Source organism: Erpetoichthys calabaricus, chromosome 4 (genome assembly GCF_900747795.2).
Source record: "Erpetoichthys calabaricus chromosome 4, fErpCal1.3, whole genome shotgun sequence".
Taxonomy (NCBI): domain Eukaryota; kingdom Metazoa; phylum Chordata; class Cladistia; order Polypteriformes; family Polypteridae; genus Erpetoichthys; species Erpetoichthys calabaricus.
Window position 1 is genome coordinate 246,522,248 of NC_041397.2, and position 24,973 is coordinate 246,547,220.

Genomic DNA, 24,973 nt, shown 5'->3' on the forward strand with positions numbered 1-24,973 from the left:
ACAAAAATAAGTTGGAAACCAAGAAGGCGTCAGAGTTAATCAGTGAAATTGCCAGAATAGATCAAGAATATGTCATGTCTCCAAATGAAGCACTTTATAGGAAAAGACAGACTTTGTAATCAGAACTCAACCTTTTGACAACAAAAGAAGCAGAAGAACTAATTCCGACCTCATTACTATGAACACGGAGGGAAGGCTAATAAGATCTTAGCTCAACAGATCCACAAGTAGGAAGTTTACAATGAATGCAATGATAGTATGATAAAACAGCAAAATAAAATTCATGCATGTTTTTCACTGCTCTTTACAGTCTGCTCGTACCAAGTTTAAACTTAACATTTTTGAGATCAAGTGTCACATCTTAAATTGTCCAACATTTTTTTTTCTTCAAACAAGCTCACCAAAAATACATTCTGCTACATAAGTTTGAATAAATCAACGTAATGTTTAGAAATGCTGTATGAAAACATTTCATGCCTTTAAATGAAAATGTTTGATTATTTTTTTATCCTTTTTGAAATACATTACAAAAAAAAAATAGAACCTGATTTCCAGTTTCTTCATCTATGCATTTTTAAAGGCACTTAATCCAAGACAACAGTCATAAGGGTAAAGATCCTAGATAGTGAGTTGCAAGCCTCATTCATGCACACCCACACTGGCCCAGCTTTGTGTCACCTAAACTAGCATTATTGGAATGTAGAAGAGCGAACATCCATTTCCTAAGAAAATACACACAGGGGAATTGTAAAACCTCCACACAGACAGTGATCAGTGTGCCATCGTGTTGCATCAAGCGTGCAATATTTACATTTTCTTTTGAAAATTTTCTTTTGTTTTGAAGCATTTTTTTGATAATTTGTCTTATACATCGTCATTTTTCAATAGATACACATCACCAATTTTAAATGCATTTGGGAAGATTAGCATACATTACAGTTTTTATATGTAATTTGCAAATGGAACCCAAGTAGGTGAAGTGACTTGTCCAGGATCAAATAAAAATTAAACTCTTCTTTATGTTTTAATACGTAGTAGATCATTCTGAAGAGTGCTACCTGCTGTCAGATCACAAGGATGACTCATTGCAAGGATATTAATAGTGAATGATACCCCTACGCATCAGCCATTTCTTGTACCAACCTAGGATGAGAAATCTGTACTTACATAGTACATAGTATCTTATTTTTTATACCCCCTTTATCTTTGATTTTTTTTTACTAGGAACATATTTTTTACATTTTCATTTAATTTTCTCAGTTTCTTGTTTCTTTTATTTTTTGAAGAAAGTAAACGGTATTGTGTCATTTGTGTACATGTGAAAAAAGAACAAAGAAATTTTGTATTCATATATGAAAGTAGCATGTTACTGAAGCATTTTAGTTTTAAAAGAAAAAAAACCATGACACAATAAAAATGTTTTTTGATAAGAAATAGGAGTCATAGTCCAAGTTATACCATGTTGCAAACTAAAAATGTCAACCTTTACAGCATATAGAATGTTGGTACACATTTTAACAGTTGGTGTGTTCACCACAAGCAACTGACATATTAAAACATTGCTGACAAGCTTGATGAATCTTTGCAGCAATTATAAATTTGTAAATGAAGAAAAACTATTTAAAATATGTATTACAAAGGAAACAATGATCAAATATAACTTTTATTTGCACAAGTACTGCAACCTTATTAAAAAACAAAGAAGTTAACACAATCTCTTTTTTTTGTTTGGCAGGTAGATTTAGAGTTTGCATTATATCAGTCATACAGATTTTTCTTCTCTGGTTTGGAGTCAGACATTTCATTTAAATTATATTGTATATTTCAGGAATTCTTGTTTCACAGGTCAGTCATGTCCAATTATGTTTGTCAGAAGGTAGCAGCTAGAAGGTAATTCTGAATGACAGGACAAGGAAATGAAGATCAATATGTATGACAATAAGACAAAAGAGTATTTTAAAATTTATTGACAGACCTCTTTATTCAGGCTGATCAAAAATTCTTTTAAAAATAGGAATGGCTGGAATCACAAAGTGCTGAAGCTTATTTAGGTTTCTTATCTTCAAGAAGTGAAATGATAAAGGCAACCTTAGATAGACAGATAGATAGATAGATAGATACTTTATTAATCCCAATGGGAAATCTGCATCCTTTGATCTTACTGTTGGGTATGTTTATGGCTGCTGCTCAAAGTTCAGTCTGCCTTGGTTAAGAAACCCTTGTATTTTATAAGGTCTCCTGAAAAATGCCCAGTTTAGAGAATTTCGGGCTTACGTGTGGGAGATTCTAAAAACTGTTTCAATGTGTTCTTTGGTATGTATGTAGTTACTTTATCTTAACTAACACTCTCTTCATTTCAAGAGCGCTCATGTTTGATCCTGCCCTTTCCTATGGATGTTAGAAGGTAATAGCAAGAAGGTAATTTTGATTGATTGCATTTGGATGTGATAATTGATAATTATGTGGACTAGACAAAAGGGTACTCAAGTTGCTGGTGGGTCCAGAAACCAAAAATAACAAAGAATGATGCATTAAATTAAAAAACTGTATCCAGAAATCAAAATGAAAATTCCTGGTCTATGTCCTTTTTTAGTCACAACTAACATATTTGCAGAAAATAATTTTTAAATTTATTTTATTCAAAGTTGGGTAAGGATGCATCAGAGAGTGTTCTGACCTCTTTTATAGCAGTGACACAGTGACATCATGGGCAATGCTGGTCACATGTGGGCAACACAAAGCGATCACCATCAACTGTATAGCTGCAACCATAAAATAAAACCACAAAATGGCAATGGCTGTCTGAGAAATGGTAAACAAAATGATACGGCAATATCCCTATCAAAATAACAATAAAAATTAATAACAATGACAAAATATACAATAAAAAATGGAGGGGCAAGTATGCCATGATATAATACATTTATAACATGCCCGGTGTATGATATCAACTAGGATTTATAAAATTCAGCACAAGATTCTTTTCAATTGCTCTGACGTGGTCATTCAACTGAAACCATATCATGGTGTTTTCTCCATCATGAATTTATTTGGATTTTTGACAAGTTTTCATTTCGTCTGTTGCCCACTTTGTTCTGTTACAGTTCTGCCTCTAGTTTTTCTTTTTTCCTCAAAAAGTAGAACATTACAATGGCATACTACTTGATCAAGCAAATAATAATAACATAATAGATACAGCAGTTTACTTCAAATTCAGTCCAAAGAAAATAGAAATGTAAAAACAGAAAGAAAAAGACTGCAATATACTGAGGGAATTTCAGCTGTCTCTCCAGGTCCACCGTCAGCTGTGAGTCTTTTTCAAAGGCCAAGACTCCTATAGAGTTACTAAAAATTCTGTTCATTATTCTTATATAGAAGAACCTCACTTTTAAACACTAATATATTAAATATCTTGTGCATTACAGCTTTGATCCAGTTGTAATTTTTTCTGTGGTTGCTTGACTTATTTATGGCTGATCATCTAGGGATTGAAATTAATTGTGAATATGTACTAAAAAGATTAATCTGGCCTTTTTATCCCTCGACATTGGGCAAGTATTTCCCTGGAATCTTGATTTACCTCCTTTATATATACATGAACTTAAATTCTAATACGTGGTGTCAAGCCACCCTTGCTGAACTTGGAACAGTTATCTTCAACTGTTCCTATGATGGATGAATCAAACAGGAACAAAACAGTTCACCATATTTAACAAGTAAATGAACTGGTGCTCAGTTAGCAGAAAACTGTGTAATGTTCTAAACAAAAAAGTAAGCATATACAGTATGCAGAAGCGTAACCACTTCTGTATTAAATTACAGAAATAGCATAGAAAATTTTTAAAAAGCATATAAGGTGCAAATATATTTATAATTGAGAAATCTGGTCTATTTTTCTCTAATCTTATCAAGTGTATAGCTTCTTATAACGTGCTGATAATGGAAAAATTTTATTGTGTTTGCCGTTGTACTGGACAGTGGGTGAGGTTAACCAATAAAATGCAAGACATCTTCCAAGAATCTCTACCTAATTTGTTTGCTGTTTTGTCTTCTTGGTTAACAGGCAGCCTCAGACAGTTTTAAAAAATTGTTATTATTACATTAAATACCGGTATAAATAAAATAAATAAAAGTTGGTTCATTGATGATAATAATAACAATAATAATAATAGTAATAATGATAATGATGATGAATTTTATTTATATAGCACCTTTCCCATGCTCACGTGATGTTGTTCAGTAAAGTGTAAGACCTTCTGTGGAAACCAGAGCCTCTCTGGCTACCCCAACCCCAATACAGACAAGCAGAGACACGAGTTTCAGCATAACATTTGTTTATTTACAAAAGGGGAAGTGCGTCTCCCTCGCTCCCCTCAACAGCACAGAGCACCAAATATACAGTCCATTCTGTCTTCTTATTCTTATTCTTCTTCTGCTGCTGCATCATCGTCGTCGTTGTTGTCGTTTCTCCTTTCCATCTCTACGGTCAAGCTTTGTCCCTCTTCCTCCCTACTCTGGCTCGTTGAGTGGAGTGAGGCAGCTCCTTTTATGCTGGCCCTGGGAGTGTTCCAGGTTGCTCATTAATCACTCCCAGGTGTGGTGAAAGCCCAATAAAGCGCTCTACAGTTTCCCCTGGCAGCACCCACAGAACCCAACAGGGCTACGCCAAACTCCAACTCCCAGCCTGCCCTGGGGGAATCCTTGGTGCCACAGCTGCCCTCTAGCTTTCCGGGGGAGGTAGTGTATTATAGATTACCTTTTCCCCAGACCTTCCACCCAACTGGCATCCTGGCCTGGTAATGGCCATGGCCGCCTGTCATACTTATTTATTGGGTGGTACACTCAAAAACTATGATCAGTGGCAAGCTGCAGGAATGGGATTTGTAGGCTTAATATTATGCTGTTTTTTTCCCCCATCATCTCTAGTTTGTAGTCTTTTAAAAACATTGTTTGGTTGTAAGCCAGAATTCTAGGTTTTTAAAGTAAAAGTCCTTTAATCAAATAAATCATATATGAGAATTTACAGAACTATGAATAACTTTCTAGCACCTTCTAGCATTTTCCGTAATATGTACCAGGTATAATTAACTCAAAAGGGATTTCTGCAGACACGGTACTATTTGAATGATAATTCTGTTGGACAAAAAATTTCAAAAACTGAGTTTGACCATTTTATCTCTTGTTCCTCTTTAGTAAAAAGCCGAAAGACATCCCTTGGTGAACTGATTCTGCGACATACTAACAGTCCTACAAGAGCTAAACAAGCTGCCCAGCTTGCTTTTGCCCATGTGAGAGATGGTGGACAAGTTCTACACAGTGCCCTTTTCAGAGGCTCAGCTGTTGGAACAGTGGAACGACAGAATGAAGCACTACGTGTCAAAAATGCTGTATACTGTGCTATTATTTTTACTGAATTTTTAAAGGAACTAGCTGCTTTAGCTCAAGAGCATGCTGTGACTACACCTTTTCCACTGTACCAAGAAACAGAGGAGTGATAACACTGAATTTGCAGAATACGGATTCTTGAGATTCAGTAGTCACAGCATTATGCCAGTAATGCAGGATGGCTATGCAGACTTTTAATGACACATGCATGGTAAAGGAAGAATGGGCTTACGTGATTCTGTTAAATGCAAAGTTGATACCATCATGGCCTTTGAAGCACCACTTTTAATGTAAGATATGAAGGATTTAGGAAATCTTTTCTGTTATGAATTGGAAGATACTGTTTCTGTACGCAAATGACTTTGTTCTTTTAGGAATCTAATGAGGACCTTTTCTTATCTAAATTAAACATATCAGTATAAAATAGACTCATTTTGGAAAGCTCTATTGTCTTCCTCCTGAGAGTCATAAATGTGTCTTCATTTAACTGGATATCTTTTATTTGCCATCTGTCTGTGTATCTGTCTTTGAACACAAGAATTTACTGTGCTCTTTGGTAAGTTTCTATATTATCTACCAACTGATATCTAGAAGGCTCAGTAATAGGTTTTATTTAATGCGGTTAACTGTGTTTCGTTATTTCTAGCAGGTACGAAAACCGAAATCTAGAGCATTGCATTCCTGTATTGAGCAGGGTGATCTCTACATACATGGAGTTGTCCTAGTAATATATCTGTGTCTCAGTTTAGTTGTAGAATTCACTGTCTTAAAGGTCTGTGTGGCTTTGGCATATTTTTCTCAACCTGTCTGTAGACTAGGAACTGGAGTAAAAAGACAACCTCTTTTATTGGTAGAATAACATGTCACCCGTCACAAAAAAAATGGCTTTAAAATACAATTTGGTTGCCTAAAGAGAGATTAAATACCTGCAGCTTTAGTTTTCTGTGACTTTACATTTATTTCATTTATATATTTTATTTTCTCCCTATGAAATGAAAGTCCTAATTGACATTTGTACTGTTCTATATGTAACAGACATTACAAGTCAGTGATTCAAAAATTATTATCAATTGAAACTGATGCATTTCTCTGTGATGTGTACTTAGTTACCTATCACATTTTGTGCATTCTGATTTACATTTTTCAAATTCCTCTATAACGCATCAATTTTATGTGAAATGCTTGTACAGTTTATGTGCAGCAGCCGTGTATTTCTACATAGCTAATGTTAGTTTATTACTGTTTTCAAATCATGCATTTCCATATATAATATCTGAGATGTTTTGAAAAATATTAAAAACTAAAACCCTGCTTTTCTTTTTAAAATATTTATATTTACACAATAATTGTTCATTGATCATTTTTAGAAAAAATAAACTTGCACAGTATAATACGCATTAAGTATTATGTCTGTTCTTAAGATGAATTTTTGGCATTACTATGTAAATGTATATTCCAAAAAGTATATTTCCCCATTGTTTACCAGTATGTCATTTAATTAATTTCTGTGGCACTTTTGAGAATTTGTTTAAATTATCGGTGCTAGTTGACTATAAAATGGAGAATAGAAATGGGTTTAAAGCACTAAAAAGCAGACCAATGCCAGCTCTTAATCATATCTGCATAGGTATCACAGAGTGCATTGAACACTTGTGTTTCTCACTCTAAATTATCAGGTTATTTTGATTTTTAAATAATTAATGTAAGAGTGAATGAATGAAAAAAAGGATTGAAAGGGAATTAATTGTTTTAAAGTTATGAATGCAGTGATTTATAACGTGTTTCTATTTGTATTTCATCATCATTGACTGAGCTCCACTCAGGGCCTTATTGTTCACTTGTCTTTTAGAGTGTTTGGTTCTGTCAGAGATCCCAACTCATCACAGCAAGCTCTTTCAGTCATTTTATTTTTTTTGTTTATATTTCTTGGGATATACTGTATTTAAATTTGAGTGTTTTTCAGTTTTGTTACTTGGCATTTACATTCAGTATTTTCGAGAAGTGTAATTCAGTGGTAAATCTGAATTATACAAACCCTAAGAAATTATTTGCTTATATTTGTTTTTTATCATTATTTTAAGACAAAACTGCATCTGTAAATCTATTTTTCATGATCTAAATTGAAATACTAATTTCTTAAATATCACATATTTATTTCATCAATGAGGTGTGGTTTATGGCATATTATTTACAGTGTTGCTCCATTGGGCTTGCTTGAAAGGAGCTGTGCTTTAATTTTGGATTATTGTACTGTTGATTGTTGAAAAAAATATATATTTGAATTTTACCTAATTGTTTAATTTGCACATTCTGTAGGTTCTGGTGCGTGTGTTAAAAAGGAGACAACATCTCATTATCTCCATTTCTTTGAAATCTATGCAACTCATTTCCATTATTCAATCATGCTGGCATCACTTGATGCATTTGTGTAATCTGTAAATAATGTATACAACAAGATAAAACACAAATGAATGTTGCTAGAATTATTTTTATATATTTAAAATAAAAGTAAGTCAAAGACTGTAACTAAAAAGGGAATGGTTTTATTAATTTATAAATGTTTTGACTTAGCAATAACGTCTATGGTCTAGCTAATCCCAGTCCAGCAATTTCTATGGACAGATGTTCTCTTTACAGACACCTTTGAAACTTTTCTGCATTCACTTATCTTTGAGAACAATCACATTTTGGTGAGTGCAGATAACAGTGTCTGAGTTTTCTGAGACTGTTCAGTGATAGGTGCCACTCCCATGCACAGTAAATTTAAAAGTTAATATAAATAAGAACATTGAAAAATCTGGCCTATGTGGCCCATAGTTATTGTGCTTCTTTGTCTGACATCAGGAACTTCTGCTTCTCAGGTTGAGATTTAACAGATTGCTGTTAAAGTACAATTCAAAGACCTCCTTTTTAAACAAACCTTTTAGCTTGACTGGTTCATTCAAACCATATTGCATCACCTTTACACTACGTGAACCTCTTCCAGTCACTGGATGTCTGTCTGGGATGTGCATGCCACTGTAGGAAATTGCTGGGTATTTTCTAGTCTTTTTCTTTCTGCTCTTTTTAGGGACATGTCAGCTGGATGAATTCAGTACAGTACAGAGTGGACCTTAACTGTTCCTAGTTTTATTTGATTGGTTCGGAGGGTAAAGCTGGAAGCATTTTTATTTCCATAAAATGTTGAGGGTTTGATGAAATATTGCATTTCTTTTGCATGTTATATTTGATTTTGCACAGTTCATTTTGCTGTTCCTATTTTTGTCATTGTCTCTTTACATGGAAATATTTTCTGTTTGTAAAAATTCAACAAAATAAATTGTCTGTTCTCATTCTTACATTCCTAATTGTCTTAGTATGTTCAATTAATTTAGTAAAGTTTGTATGTGTTAATTTATTTAACTTGCAATACTGCCTGACTGTCGCCATTGAGAAATGGCTCAAGGTTCTCTCTGGCTACAGACCTGGGGCCTCGGGGTTGGAAGTAAATACTTTTTTTTTTTTTTAAAGAAAATGTCTCTTGCTCAGCTGATCAAGTAGACCCTTGACTACTACTGCAACTTGTTTTGGGGGATATGGGTTGGGGAATTTCATTTTATGTCTCTCTCTTAGCCTTGCTCTCCTGACCTAAGATATTGCTCGCCTGTGACATTTGAGTGCTTATCCAGGATCATTTGAGCAGATTAACATACAGGGTACAACCAACCAGTTAACATGTAAGTACAATAAATACTTAATTTTAACACCATTATAATGCACTGCTTGTCGTACCTGCTCACAGATGGAATTTAGTGGCCATAGTCCCACATGCTGACCCCATTCTGCAGATTCAGTATCCTAAGGGGGGGGGGGGGGACACTTGATGTCTAGTATGATGAATACCAGTTGATATCTCAGCAAGAGGTTTTTGTCCTTTGATATGTGGTATAAGTGCCAATTAGTGCAACATGACATAAATTTAACTAAAGGACAAACCAAATCACTGTACTTCTGCTGCAAAAAAACAGTGTGTGTGTGTGTGCGTGTGTATGTGAGTGAGAGTGAGAGAGAAAGAAGAAAGAGTCAGCTTCAAGTGTGGTTGCAGTCCCACTGTCATGTCTCAGCAAGTGTTCCTCCCTGGCTGAGTTTCAGATTCGTGTTTTTTATTTGTGTTTGCCTTTATTGTTTGACAGGTGATATCCCCTTCTAATGGGCATTTTGTTTTAAGTGCTCTTGGAGCTTATTGTGACTGGTAAATTAGCACTCCTAAAGCTTATAACACACACACTTTATTTCAAAGTCAAGAAAGGGTTGGTAAAAACTAAGAAAACTTCAGTCCATGAAAATACAGCAAACATGGTGCTGCACAACAGGCAGCACTCTCTCGAGCAGCCAGTATTCAATTGAATTCGGGAATCGATGGCAGTGAATTTCCAGCACAAAGTGTCAAATATTGAAAAAGATGTCTGGCAAAGATAGTTCTGCTATTGATCACAACAAATAAAGGCAACCTAATGTGTGAGAGTGTGTCTTTTAAAAAGTTTGTATAATGTGAAAGAATGGACCCTCAGAAATTGCATGCACTCTTCTGCTTAGTTTCCTATCATACGTTTGTCAATGTCAACTTTATTTATATAGCACATTTAAAACAACATAGGAATGCTGTGGCCAAAGTGCTTTACAATAATAGAATTAAGAAAAACATACAATTAACATGAATAAAATAAATTAACATAAAATAAATAATAAATAGAAGTAATGTTACATAATCACAATGAGGAAACCATCAGTATTACTGAAGGTCACGGAATGCAAGTGAATAGAAATGAGTCTTTAGTCTTGTTTTAAACAGTTCAGTTGCAGACGACTCCTTTATGTGATGAGGTAAAGAGTTCCACAGGTGAGGAGCAGCAGCTGCAAAAGCCCTGTACCCCTTAGTTTTACACTTGGTACGAGGGACAACAAGCGACAACTGACCAGAAGATCTAAGCACTCTAGATGGCTGGTGTAAAACACACAGTTCAGATAAATAGGCAGGAGCAAGCCCATGTAAAGATTTAAAAACTAGCAATAAGATTTTAAAATCAATTTGAAAATTGACAGGCAGCCAGTGTAAAGAAGTTAATATTGGAGAAACAGAGTCATACTTTCTTGCCCCAACCAGAAAGCGAGCGGCAGCATTCTGGACCAACTGTAACCTGTGTATCAGGGATTTGCTAATCCCAGAATACAGCGAGTTACAGTAATCAAGGCGAGAAAAGATAAAAGCATGAGTAGCTTTCTCAAGATCCCTAGAAGATGAAAAAGGATTGATCTTACCTAATAGACGAAGCTAGAAAAAGCAACTCTTGACTACAGAATTAACTTGTTTCTCAAAAGAGAGGTTACTGTCAAAGATAACACCAAGATTGCGGACTTTAGGTTTGCAAAAGACAGAGAAAGAGCCGAGAAGTCCAAGACCAATTTGGGCTTTAGCTGATGGACCCACTATAAGCACCACCGTTTTATATTGATGCAGATCAAGAAAATTATTAGCCATCCAGGATCTTAGTTCAGAAAGACAGTTGTGTAGTTGATTTATTGCAGAGTTGCAGACGGGAATATAAACCTGTGTGTCATCAGCATAGCAGTGAAAAGAAATGTTAAATTTCCTAAAAATAGCTCCAGTATGGTGAAGGTATAGAGAATAAGATAGGACCCAAAATGGTTCCCTGAGGAATACCACATTTAAGAGGAGCACTAGACGAAAAAGAGGAATTTAAAGTCACTGAAAAGTGTCTACCAGTTAGATATGACCTGAACCAGTTAAGAACAGCCCCTTTAAGCCCAGCAAGATGTTCAAGCCGCACCAGCAATATCTCATGGTCAATAGCGTCAAAGGCAGCAGTCAGGTCAAGGAGGAGAAGGACTGCAGCGCCACCTGAGTCAGTAATAATAGAGATGTCATTGAATACTTTAAGGAGGACCGTTTCAACACCATGATAATGCCTAAAGCCAGATTGGTAGATCTCAAATAAATTATTGGAGTGAAGGTGATCAACCAATTGATTATAAATAATTCTAATACTGTATTTTAGCCAGAAATGGCAATTGGGAAATCGGGCGAAAATTGGCTAAAACTCCAGGATCTAATTCTGCCTTTTTTAGACAGGGACGCACTGCAGCATGTTTAAAAAATGAGGGCACAACCCCCCGCGCTAATAGAATCATTGATAATGGCTAGTAAAGATGAGCCCAAAACATCAAAGGCTCCCACTAAGAGGCGCGGTGGTACAATATCAACAGGACTTGGTGCTGGTTTAAGGCTGTTAATAGTTCATTTTAGCTGGGAAAGTGAGACATGATCAAAAGATTCGAATACAATACCATGATTAACAGTAGGAAGTTCATAGTCAGTTGGAACAATACCACAGCGAATTTTATCAATTTTACTGAGAAAGAAAGAAAGAAATTGCTCACATGAAAGAATAGTGCTATTTAATCCCATCATAGAATGAGGGTGAATGGCCGCATTAATTGCATTAAATAAGACCCTAGGATTCTGAGAATGACGGGAAACTAAATCAGCGAAGAAATCATGTTTAGATTTCTTAACTGCAACCTGGAAGTTGAATAGAGAAGTCCTAAAAATCTGTTTAGAAACAATCAGAGCATCTTTTTTCCAACACCGTTCTGCAGTTCGACAGGCGCAGCGCAACGATCTCGTAGTTTCATTTAGCCAGGCAGCAGGTCTTCCCTTATTACAGCGTGTCTTGAGTGGAGTAATTGAGTCTAATACCGTTTTTCAAGAAGAATTAAATTCTAAGACAGAATCATCAATACAGTCATATTGGACATGCACATTAAAACTAGAGAATATGTTTTTAAAATCAGATATAATAGAAGAAATTAAAAAGCGAGAGCAGCGTGAAGCACAATTAGTAGTAGGGACATCTACAGAAATATTCAAATCCATCATTATAGAAAAGTGATCAGTAAAAGAAACATCGCATAAATCAAAATCATTAACTGAAATATCACATGTAAGAACGAGATCGAGGGTGTGACCGAGAGAGTGGGTTGGCGTATTAATATGCTGAATAAAATGAAATGATTCCAATAGTGATAAAAAGTCATTAACCAAAGGTTTCAATTGACAACAAACGTGAATGTTAAAATCACCAACAATAAAAACTTTATCATGAGAGAGGGTGATATCAGCCAGGAGATCAGAGAATTCAGAAATTAATATATCATTAATTACAGGAGGTCTATAAACCACAGCAAACAACAAAGAAGGGGAGCTGCAAACTTCGAAAAGTTACAGTTCGAAGCTACTAAACGGACCCCTTGTAAGGCTCTGACACAAGAACATACTTTTAAAAACCGTGACAATGCCCCCACCACGACGAGTCAGACGAGGAGAGTTTAAAAATGAATAACCTGATGGTACCAAGTCAGTAAAACATGAAGAGTCACCATTTACAATCCAGGTCTCAGTCATGAAAAAGAAATCCAGATTATTTGAGATAATAAAGTCTTGCAGAATAAAAGTTTTATTGGACCCTGATCTCAAGTTCAAGAGAGCAGCCTTGATAGAAGTAGAAGAGCTCACTGTGGGATGAGCATGAGTGAACGTGCGAAGATTAGCAGCGTTTACTCCCCGAGAGCACACCGAGGAAGAGTGATGCCGCCTTGAGATGGAGAAATTAAATCCGGTATCCAGCGCCCATGAACCAGGGATGGAGTCCTGTGCTGGAGAAGACGGTTCGTAGGCAACTTGCAGGCATCAGGAAACCAAGCTCTGGGACTTGAGTCGGCATTGTTTAACAGCAATACCGGCTCTTTTTCCACGTCAGCAGTGGGTGCGTTTGCATCTCCGAGAGGCATTCAGCTCACTGATACAGGTAAACACCAGCATCCAGGTGAAGAAGTCAGCAGATGAATAAAACAAAGGTGGAGGTTCACATAATATCTCAACAGGAGATGAAAATTGAGAGGAAAGCAAGCAAGAAAATATATTAAGTAAAGAATCACAATCGTAGGACAGTGGTTGTTGGGATAAACTAATACAAAAAAAAAAGATAAAACATAGATTAGCGAGACGATCAGACGGCCAGCCACACCAGTCGGCGCCATCATTTGTAGAGTTAAGCCTTCTAGAAGATTTAACTATTGGCGAAGATGAGAATTATTGGACCAGTTTAGCAGCAGGTGCCGCTGCCTTTGCAGATGTTGTGCTACCAGAAGCAATTGGATGTCTGGAGAGAAGCTGTGTGTTGCACTGCCCAGTCTCAAAAGTTGTTCATCCTTGGGTCTCTATGTACGCAATCACATATGCATGTTTTGTTATGCAAAATATTAATTGTATTTTGTCATAATTTAATCATTCCTCTTGAACTGTTTTCTTTGAACACAAATGCACACTACAATTTTAAATTTGGTTAGGTGTTTACCATTAGGGTAAGTAGGAGTAGCAGCAATCACTGGCAGTTGTCTTTTTTTCAAGACAAAGAAAATAGAAATGAAACTAGAAGGCAGAAATGAGTGGCATAAGAGGTACTTAAAACTAATTGTATGATGATAGTGGTGGGTAAAGGTGTTAGTCGAAAGAGTATCATGTATACATCTAGGTTAGAAGCATTTTCTTGAACTACAAGGGAATTCTGATGAACAATATGAAAATGTGTTTACTGTGAATGTGCTAATAATGAGAAAATGTAATGCATTTTAGACTCTGGAGAAAAAAGGGATATCAGTTTGAGACCCTGAACAATAAGTTTCTGTTTCTTTTTTTTCTTTCTTTTATATACTGTACACATATATATATATATATATATATATATATATATATATATATATATATATATATATATATATATAGCGCTCTTCCCTGAGTGCACTGTACAAGTTCACAGGTTAAATTACATAAAATACACACATAAAGATACCTGTGACTTTACAGTAAAACAAAGCCATTTCAAACTGAAAGGATGCTAACAAAAGATGTCCATTAATGTTGCCACTTACATAATTTGGACAATTTACAATGGGGGAAAGAAAAGCAAAAATTCCTGTCGGCTTGGGCCAAATAGGGATCTCTTATACAGTATAAGCCAGCAGATCGTTCCATAGCTTTGAGGCCCTGGAGGTAAAAGCTTAACCTTCCACATTTATTGAATTAATCCTTGGAATCTTCAGTAGATTTGCATTGGGTGTGACGAGGATGGACAGGATTAGAAATGAGTACATTACAGGGTCAGCTCAAGTTGGACGGTTGGGAGACAAAGTCAGAGAGGCGAGATTGCATTGGTTTGGACATGTGCAGAGAAGAGAACCTGGGTAGATTGAGAAAAGAATACTAAGGATAGAGCTGCCAGGGAAGAGGAAGGCCTAAGAGAAGATTTATGGATGTGGTGAGAGAGGACATGCAGGTGATGGGTGTAACAGAACAAGATGCAGAGGACAGAAAGATATGGAAGAAGATGATCCTCTGTGGCAACCCCTAACGGGAGCAGCCGAAAGAAGAAGAAGAATCTTTAGTAGACTGGCATCTTGACACAGTAGCATACACTCTGGTATGTATGTATTGATAAGTTCAATTAAGTAAGTAGGTTTGGCTATTTAAGGTTTTATGTGTTAAAAGGAGAATTTTGAAATCAACCCAACACTTAACTAGAAGCCAGTGAAAGGATTAGAAAACGGCTGTTATGCGGCTGTACTTTCTAGTTCTTGGACTGATTCTTATAGCAGTATTTTGAATTAACTGAAAGCTACAGATTGAAAGCATTTAAAATCTGTGAATAATGCCAGTTCTGCCTGAAAGAAGACAGTAAATTAATTTCTAAGTCTGCTTATTTGAAAATCGCCTTAATTTTTCAATATTTTCAAGCTGGGAAAAACAGGTTTTAGATAGTGGTTTAATGTGTATTTTAAAAGACATACTGGAGTCAAAGATAACTCCTCTAAGTTATATGCTGATTTAATAAAAGTAAAGTTTAGACCTGCTGGATCAAAAATTGACCGATAATTATTGCAGTCTGTATCATTCTCCCAATAAAAGAAAACACCAAAGCAAGTCGGTGTAATACTGATTATGTGGAAATTTTGAACCATGTATTCAATAATAATACCACAATAATATTAATATGCAATCAATATCAATACAGTATGTAATTATTGTCTTTTTCACCATCATAAACAATTGAATTTTTTTATCATAATGGAGAATTACAACGATTCCATTTGAAGTGTTGTTTGGAGTCTGTGACATAGTGATGTATTTAAGTTTCTTTTCATTATAAATTACTTCTTAAATTCTCTTGGTCCAAGTTCATTATCTTGATCTACTTCTTGGAAGTTTTCATGTGGTGATGCTTCCTTTCAGTAGAAAACATTCTGACCCAACAATATACACCGAACTTGCTTATGTATACTTTTACATGAGGAATGGATTGAAGTGACCCACAATGAACCCTAATAATGTTTTATACATCAACATTTTTTGATTCTCCATTCTGATTAATTCTATGATGGCAAAGATGCAGAACTTTGGTCAGACCTTGGGTAATCTTTGAGACCAACCCTGCCTTGGGAATTCCATCATTAGTTCTTCTGTTGACTGAAATGTCGGCATATATTGACTAAGCAAAAGTGAATCTCCATAGGTGTATTGTTCTCTAGAGCTAGAAATTCAGTCAGAGCACAAAACTTGGTTTTGGGGATTCTTTCTGATCTCCATGTTAACTTAATCCTGATACAAGAAACATTAAACCATAAACCTCAATATTGTAGTACACATGAGCTAACATTTATCAACTTACAAAACAGAATTTCCATTTGAGGTTCAGGGTCAAATATTTTTGATCACTCTTTGTATATCATTTGAATGTGCGCAGATGAGTCACATACAGAATATGGTATGTCTATTCACCTTATGTGGCTCATATCATTAGATGCCATTACCAATAAATTATTATCACCATAAGTTATTTAATACACTGTAAAAAACATGCTAAGCATTTATAAAATCTTTCAGTTCTTTCATGCTAATTAACCACTGGGGAAAAAAAAATCAGTGCACTTCATTTCAGTCCCAGTTTGTTATTTTAATGGCATTAACGCTGCTTTCTTTTTGTCAGTTGCAGTTTTGGGCAGATCTGACTTTCTCACAAAAACTAAATTTTAGCCAGTCAGGAAGTAATATATATGAATGAAGGGATTTCAGATGAGGTTTCTTCTACCAAAAAATCTCACAAACCTGGCAAAAGGGAGAATTTGAAGTTGCCATAATTTCATTCTTGTTCCCGGGAACTCTAAAAAATAATTTCTATATTGTTTTGAAGGTTTTGAGACAAAGGAGTAAGATGATTTGTTGCTTTAATGCATCTTCACTGAGATTAGCTGTTCTTTGTCTTGTCCTGCAGTGCCATCTTGTTCTTCCTGTTAGCATTGCTTTTTAGGGACATTGTTGACAGTTGCTATGTGGTTGTCAGGGGTTACAATCAGGGGTCATGAACTATGTGATATCACAGGTCAAAGGGGAATAAAGGTTAGCCCCTTAGACTTTCTAGTTTGTCCAAGTTTATGGATATTTCAAACAAAATAATTCTTGGTGCTAGTTAAATTCAAGTAAGCCCTTAGGTTACATTTCTTTGGCTTTGAACTCGTCCATCACTCCTTGTTTACCTCTTTGGTGTTGTGTGCTTCATTCTATTTATTTTTCCGATTTTATCTTTTGCTTGCCCCTTCTCGAACCGCCACCTTATCGTGGTGGAGCGGTTTGCATGTCCCAATGATCCTAGGAGCTCTGTTGTCCGGGGCTTTTTACCCCTGGTAGGGCCACCCAAGGCAAACTGGTCCTAAGTGAGGGATGAGACAAAGAGCGGTTCAACAAACCTCCTATGAAGAACAAAAAATTTGGACAGAGTTTTCCCTCGCCCGGACACGGGTCACCGGGGCCCCACTCTGGACCCAGACCTGGAGGTAGGGCTCGATGGTGAGCACCTGGTGGCCAGGCCTGCACCCATGGGGCTCAACTGGGCACAGCCTGAAGAGGCAATGTGGGTCCCCCCTTCCCATGGGCTCACCACCAGAAAGGTCGGGAGCAGTGTGAGTTGGGTGGTGGCCGAAGGTGGGGATCTTGGCGGTCCGATCCTCAGCTACAGAAGGTGGCTCTTGGGACGTGGAATGTCGCCTCTCTGAAGGGGAAGGAGCCTGAGCTAGTGTGCAAGGTCGAGAAATTCCGGCTAGATATAGTTTGGCTCACCTCAATGCACATCTTGGACTCTGGAACCAATCTCCTTGAGAGGGGCTGGACTCTCTGCCACTCTGGAGTTGCCCCTGGTGAGAGGCTCCAAGCGGGTGTGGGCATACTTATTGCCTCCTGACTTGAAGCCTATTCATTAGGTTTACCCTGGGGGACGAGAGTGTCCTAACTGTTGTTTGTGCGTATGCGCCGATCAGCAGTTTGGAGTACCCACTCTTTTTGGAGTCCCTGGAGGGTGTACTAGAGGGCATACCTTCTGGGGACTCCCTCGTACTGCTGGGAGATTTCAATGCTCACGTGGGCAATGACAGAGAGACCTGGAAGGGCGTGATTGGGAGGAATGGCCCCCCCGATCTGAACCCGAGTGGTGTTTGTTATTGGACTTCTGTGCTCGTCACGGATTGTCCATAACAAACACCATGTTCAAGCATAGGGGTGTTCATATGTGCACTTGGCACCAGGACACCCTAGGCCTAAGTTCGATGATCGACTTTGTGGTCGTGTCGTCGGACTTGCGGCCACATGTCTTGGACACTTGGGTGAAGAGAGGGGCGGAGCTGTCAACTGATCACCACCTGGTGGTGAATAGGCTTTGATGGTCGGGGAGGATGCCGGTCAGGCCTGGTAGGCCCAAACGTGTTTTGAGGGTCTGCTGGGAACATCTGGCAGAGTCCCCTGTCAGAAGTAGCTTCAACTCCCACCTCCGGCAGAACTTCGACCACATCCCGAGGGAGGTGGGGGGCATTGAGTCCGAATGGGCCATGTTCCTTGCCTCTATTGTTGATGCGGCTGACGAGCTGTGGCCGTAAGGTGGTCGGTGCCTGTCGTGGCGGCAATCCCCGAACCCGTTGGTGGACACCGGCGGTGAAGGATGCCGTCAAGCTGATGAAGGAGTCCTACAGGACCTTTTTGTCCTGTGGGACTCAAGAGGCAGCTAATAGGTACCGGCAGGCCAAGCGGAATGCGGCTTCCGTGGTTTCTGAGGCAAAAACTCGGGCGTGGGAGGAGTTTGGGAGGCATGGAGAACGACTTTCAGACGGCTTCAAGGAGATTCTGGTCCACCATCCGGCGTCTCAGGAGGGAGAAGCAGTGCAGTGTCAACACTGTATATGGTGGGGATGGTGCGCTGCTGCCTTCGACTTGGGACGTTGTGGGTCGGTGGGGGGAGTACTTCAAAGACCTCCTCAATCCCACCAACATTGCCTTCCAATGAGGAAGCAGAGCCTGGGGACTCAGAGGTGGGCTCCCCCATCTCTGGGACTGAGGTCACCGAGGTGGTCAAAAAACGCCTTGGTGGCAGGGCCCCAGGGGTGGATGAGATACGCCCAGAGTTCCTCAAGGCTCTGGATGTTGTAGGACTGACTTGGTTGACACGCCTCTGCAACATCGCATGGAGATTGGGGACAGTGCCTCTGGATTGGCAAACCGGGGTGGTGGTCCCCCTCTTTAAGAAGGGGGACCGAAGGGTGTGTTCCAACTACAGAGGGATCACACTCTTCAGCCTCCCTGGAAAAGTCTATTCAGGGGTTCTGGAGAGGAGGGTCCGTCGGATAGTCGAACCTCGGATTCAGGAGGAACAGTGTGGTTTTCGTCCTGGTCGCGGAACAGTGGACCAGCTCTACACCTTAGCAGGGTCCTGGAGGGGTGCATGGGAGTTTGCCCAACCTGTCTACATGTGCTTTGTGGACTTGGAAAAGGCATTCGACTGTGTCCCTCAGGGAATCCTGTGGGGGGATACTCCTGATAAGGGCTGTTCGGTCCCTGTACAACCGGTGTCAGAGCTTGGTCCACATTGCCGGCAGTAAGTCGAACCCGTTTTCAGTGAGAGTTGGACTCCACCAGGGCTGCCCTTTGTCACCGATTCTGTTCATAACTTTTATGCACAGAATTTCTAGGCGCAGCCAGGGCGTTGAGGGGGTCCGGTTTGGTGGACTCAGGATTGGGTCACTGCTTTTTGCAGATGATGTTGTCCTGTTTACTTCATCAGGCCGTGATCTTCTTCTCTCTCTGGATCGGTTCGCAGCTGAGTGTGAAGCAGCTGGGATGGGAATCAGCACCTCCAAATCCGAGACCATGGTCCTCAGCCGGAAAAGGGTGGAGTGCCCTCTCAGGGTTGGGAGCAAGATCCTGCCCCAAGTGGAGGAGTTCAAGTATCTCGGGGTCTTGTTCACGAGTGAGGGAAGAATGGAGCGTGAGATCAACAGGCGGATCGGTGCGGTGTGCGCAGTGATGCGGGCTCTGCATCGGTCTGTTGTGGTGAAAAAGGAGCTGAGCCATAAGGCAAAGCTCTCAATTTACCAGTCGATCTATGTTCCTACCCTCACCTATGGTCATGAGCTATGGGTAGTGACCGAAAGAACGAGATCGCGAATACAAGCGCTGAAATGAGTTTCCTCCGCAGGGTGTCTGGGCTCTCCCTTAAAGATAGGGTGAGAAGCTCAGTCATCTGGGAGGGCCTCAGAGTAGAGCCGCTGCTCCTCCGCATCGAGAGGAGTCAGATGAGGTGGCTCGGGCATCTGATTAGGATGCCTCCCTGGTGAGGTGTTCCGGCACGTCTAACCGGAGGAGGCCCCGGGGAAGACCCAGGACACGCTGGAGGGACTATGTCTCTCGGCTGGCCTGGGAACGCCTCGGGATTCTCCCGGAAGAGCTAGAAGAAGTGGCCGGGGAGAGGGAAGTCTGGGCATCTCTGCTCAAGCTGCTGCCCCCACGACCCAATCTCGGATAAGTGGAAGAGGATGGATGGATTTGCTTGATCCTGACTGTGAATTTTGGCTTACTTTCATCTTCTGATTTCAGTTAATAATCGACTGCTGCTGTTCTGTGCAGTCTGCACTTGTTTGTGTGCTGAAGTTCTTTCTTTTTACTTAACAATGCTTGCAAAGTGCATGTTTCACTTTAAGGTCTCTCTGCACTGCAATACTGAAAACCAAAACCAACCCAAACCCTCTATTCAAAAATGGACAGAGCAGTTTGTATTGGAATCTCAGCAACAGTGTGGACATTCGTGATGTGCCATCTTTAGGAATGTAGAATCAATACGTTTTGTTTTGCAAGTATTTGGGTGCAGGACACAGTTGGCATTGTCACATTGAGGTGTCCTTGGCACACAAGGTAGTCTCTCTGGAAAAGAACCAATTTAACAGAAAAGCAGAGAGCCATTTGCTGTACCCCACATGCTCTCTCTCCTGTAGCTGAGTGTATAACGAACATGAGCTTCATGTGATAGCAAGAGTTGTTAATCAGAGGTGAGTTATCAAGTCTGCAGGGATTCCTAAAGGACAACTGATTTTGCAAACACAAACAAAACCCTTTTCATCCTGATCAACAAAATAATATACCCATAAACATGTGCTGGCTCTGCAAGTAAAATGGACCTTGAGCCAATCATCAGAGGCTACACTAAACCGTAACACTACGTTCATTCATCTCTTCAGTCTCGTTGGAAAAGGACACTGAGCCACTCTCTTGAGAACAAGAAAGCACTTTGGGCTGAGGAACTACTTTCAGAAGAGTCTTACAACTACTCTAAGCCTCCCATGTCCAAGCTCAAATTATATGCTAGAGAGGCCGAGTCCAATCTGGGAGAAGGAGCCATACTTCAAGAAGGGAATCTTGGCACTTAATTCCATTGCCAGAAAGAATCACACTTTCTATACAAAATGGCAGGAGACGGAAGCCTAAAAGCAAGCTGAAGAAGACACCACCACACAACGGACAAATCGTGTCTGTGGTAGGCCCTGCCAGGCTAACGTGAGTAACGATTCATCAGGCAGATCTCTCTGGCATATAAAACTTGAAGATGGCTGAGCAGTCAAGCGGTGATCCTAATAATTATTTCCTCAATATACAGAGTTTCCACTGTGTTTTTGTTTTTCCTATTTTTCACTTTTCATTTTTGATTATTTCTCATTTTCTGTCCCCTTGATTTTCATCTTGTGGAAGGAGGAGGAACAAAATGTGCTTGTTTTTGTTTTTGTTTTCAACCCCAGTTTATTGTTGTGTATCTTGTGTGATTTCTGGGGACTCGGCGCAGTGCAGTGACATTAGATATTTGTTTGGTGTTTTGTTTTTTGTTTCTTTCTGGCACAATAATTGAGAGCATTTGTTTGTGGTGCATATACTTTGGCCTGTGAATTCTAAGCCTGTCAAAGATACTTTCTCATTTTTGACTGTTACAGTGTAACCAGTCTAATGGTTTAACTTTATTTCACCCGAGGCTGACGATGACATTCCAAAAGCAAAACACTAAATGAAAAAGCATGTAAAGTGGAGATTAACTTCAAAAAGCTTAAAAATGTGTTTTTTTGACCTGTCTCGTCTGTCCTGCGTCTCATCTCTTATATTGAGTTATAAGCCATTATCTTATTTCTGTAATCATTGTGTTTTAATTGTACTGTTCTGTTTCTTAAAGTGGATGTGCTTCAGTTATTTTGATGCAAAGCTAATGGCCAGGAACTCCACCTATAGAGAAAGATGTGGAAAATAAAGTGGGAGCCTTAATGAAGTGTCTGATTAATTACCATCACGGCAACACCAATGACTGATTAACATTAATTGACAAATTTGACTTTTCTAATCCATTCCAATAGATGGCGCCAACAAATCCTGATACTTTTCCTCAGTGTATGGAAAATAAGTATTACAGCACTCTAGTGTGTGTCTAGGGAATGTGCTGGAAAGTTCCTAATCATAAAAGTATGTTTAGTGTCTAAGGAAAGTTGTATTTCATTAAACAATAGGAAGGAATTAAGAAGGATCTTGTACTGCTTGAGGCCTCAGGCACCCACAAGGAAATGATCTGCTTTCAGTTATTACAGCCTGTGTGCTCTGTGAGGATGACATTTGACTTTAAAATACTCAGGTCGCCCATCTAGTCCCTGCCTGTATCTCATAATAATGAAAATATTTGAACAATAGCAGTGTATTTGAAGTGATAGATAAAAATATAAATGTATAAAAGGGAAGGCTGTCAGCTCTTTAATGACTCGTTACTTGTGAGAGACAAATTATAACAAAACAACACCCTGACCCCCCACTCCCTGTCTTGGACTTTTAATTATTTACTTTCCTGAGCACTTTTATATGTCAAAACTGTGTGAAAGAATACCTGAAAATTAGGATAAAATACTTTAGAGAAGGTATAGTACTGTATACGTCTTTGAAAATCCTGTAGGTAATGTAATAAGAGTGTCAAGCTGGTCAGAAATGTGGTTGAGCCGCAACAGGGGCATGGCGACGTGTGAAAGCGTCTGCACAGAGGAAGCCGCCTGTGTTGCCCCAAGCAACAAGCCAAGCAGTCACAAGCTGTGACAAGCCTGGCATTCAAAGAGTCCACAGAGCAGAGCGGAGCGGAGCAGCGGCAGGCCGGGCGGGCGGCAGGGCTGTGCAGGAGAGCGCAGGTAAGGTCGGAGCATGTAGCTTCATGTTCAGTGGGCTCCTCACAGTTTTATGTCTTTGCCAGGGCTGATAATTACACAGGCTACAAAACAGTAGTAAGAGGCAGAGAAATATGACTTGTCAGACTCCAGCATGCACCTGCAGCACAAATGGACTGTTAAACTTCTGAACTTTATCTGCATCGCACAGTTACAGTTGTCTGCCTCAAGAATGGCTTGGGTCTTTGAAGCTTACATAAAAACTCAACGTCACTTAATAGAAGGCTTGCTTGAAATGCATTTGCAAATGTTTGAACTTTTGAGCCCTGCAGTTTACAAGCCTTTGGTCAAAAAACTAGAGCTGAGCTACCTAAGGTTCTGCAATTTAGTGGCGTCTGATTGTTGTAAAGCACCAAAAACATAGAATGTAAAACAATATTCATATGTGTTTATTTATATATGCTGCATTTATGTATGTTCTCTATTTAAACAGTATAATGTATTCCTGCATATGTATTGAAATCCTGTATGACGGTATGTTTATATGACTTTTATCTGTTTAGTTATATACTTCAGTACCATTTCTTTGCAACCATAAATTGGATTTGGATTTGGAGGGTCAAAATGAGGATGGATGGATAATTTGGATATTATTATTCTAAGTGTAAATATAGTTTAATATAGATTTATATAAAATGTGTATATATATATATATATATATATATATATATATATATATATATATATATATATATATATATATATATATCTATATATAAAGTTCTGTACATCTCTCTCTCTCTGTAAATATATATAAACAGTATAATATATAATATATATATATATATATAGATAGATACAGAGAGAGAGATCTTTTTTCAGTCCTTTATATTATTTATTTATTCATTCATACTTTGTGTTTATATAGTGTATTACTAGCTACCTTTATATTGTAATTTAATACTTCAGCTCTGAAATGCAATATGTGGGTTGAAAAAAGGAGAAATCTGCTAATTGTTCATGATATATTTATAGGGTGGTGCGTTGGTTGGTGCTGGTGCCTCATAAATACAGCATCTTGGGTTCAAATTCCATTCCTAGTCCTTGTGGAATTTATACATTTTCATTGACGTGGCATGGGGTTTTCTTGCCATGTTAGGTTAAGTAGCGATGCCAAACTATGACTTGGTGTGAACGGACACCGTGATGGATGGGCACTCAGTCCACAGCTGTTTCCTGCCTTGAACTCTGTGTGGCTGGGATAGGCTTTGGTCCCAATGGCCCTGAATTGGATTATGAGGGTTTAAGGAGTTGTGTTTTAAAGTATCTATCTATCTATCTATCTATCTATCTATCTATCTATCTATCTATCTATCTATCTATCTATCTATCCCTGTATACAGTATCACTGTATATCTAAATACTGTATATATAGGTAATATATCTAGAAAGTGAGATATGTATATGCTCTTCTATATTCATCGGCATACTGACATATATTATATATATATATGTATATATATATATATACACACGCTTAAGTATGTATACTTTTATGTATCTATATTTTCATATGCACTGCTGGATGTTTTAGTCCTTTGTGTTTAGCTTTCCCTCTCCCTGTCCCCTCATGTTATGTCTCTCTCTGTCTTGCTGCACAGCAACATGTAATTAGATACAAAAGCTACAAGGAAACCAGAGAAAAGCAGTTAAAAAAAGGAGCTGTAACCTGAGTTCACAAAGCCCAGGGTTTCTGTATCAGATGAGAAGGAGAATAAAAATGCACAAATCTCCACACAATGGTGTGCACAGCAGTGTTTCTTTGTGGCCATTACAAATTCACAAAGTGTGCACAGGATTTGTGTATGCCCCAATCATTAAGCATATTTTTTTATTTTAAACATTGCTGTTTTAGTCGTAATGCTGCCTCCGTTGCACCTCGTTTCAGCTCTTTGGGTCTGTGTCCTGCATGTTGTTTTCGAGT

At 38.7% G+C, this 24,973-nt stretch overlaps 1 protein-coding gene across 11 annotated transcripts in view; it reads left to right on the forward strand.

The window, feature by feature from the left end:
* The window catches only part of fhip1b (FHF complex subunit HOOK interacting protein 1B), a 287,627-nt gene that overhangs the window by 170,393 nt on the left and 92,261 nt on the right, over positions 1-24,973 (forward strand). For 2 of the 11 annotated variants that reach the window (XR_007934743.1, XR_007934742.1), the window contains exon 12: positions 5,194-6,247. The exons of the other annotated variants lie outside the window; for them this stretch is intronic. The gene's annotated coding sequence lies outside the window, so the exon portion shown is untranslated. The remainder of the gene's footprint in view (positions 1-5,193; positions 6,248-24,973) is intronic. 11 annotated transcript variants of the gene reach the window in all.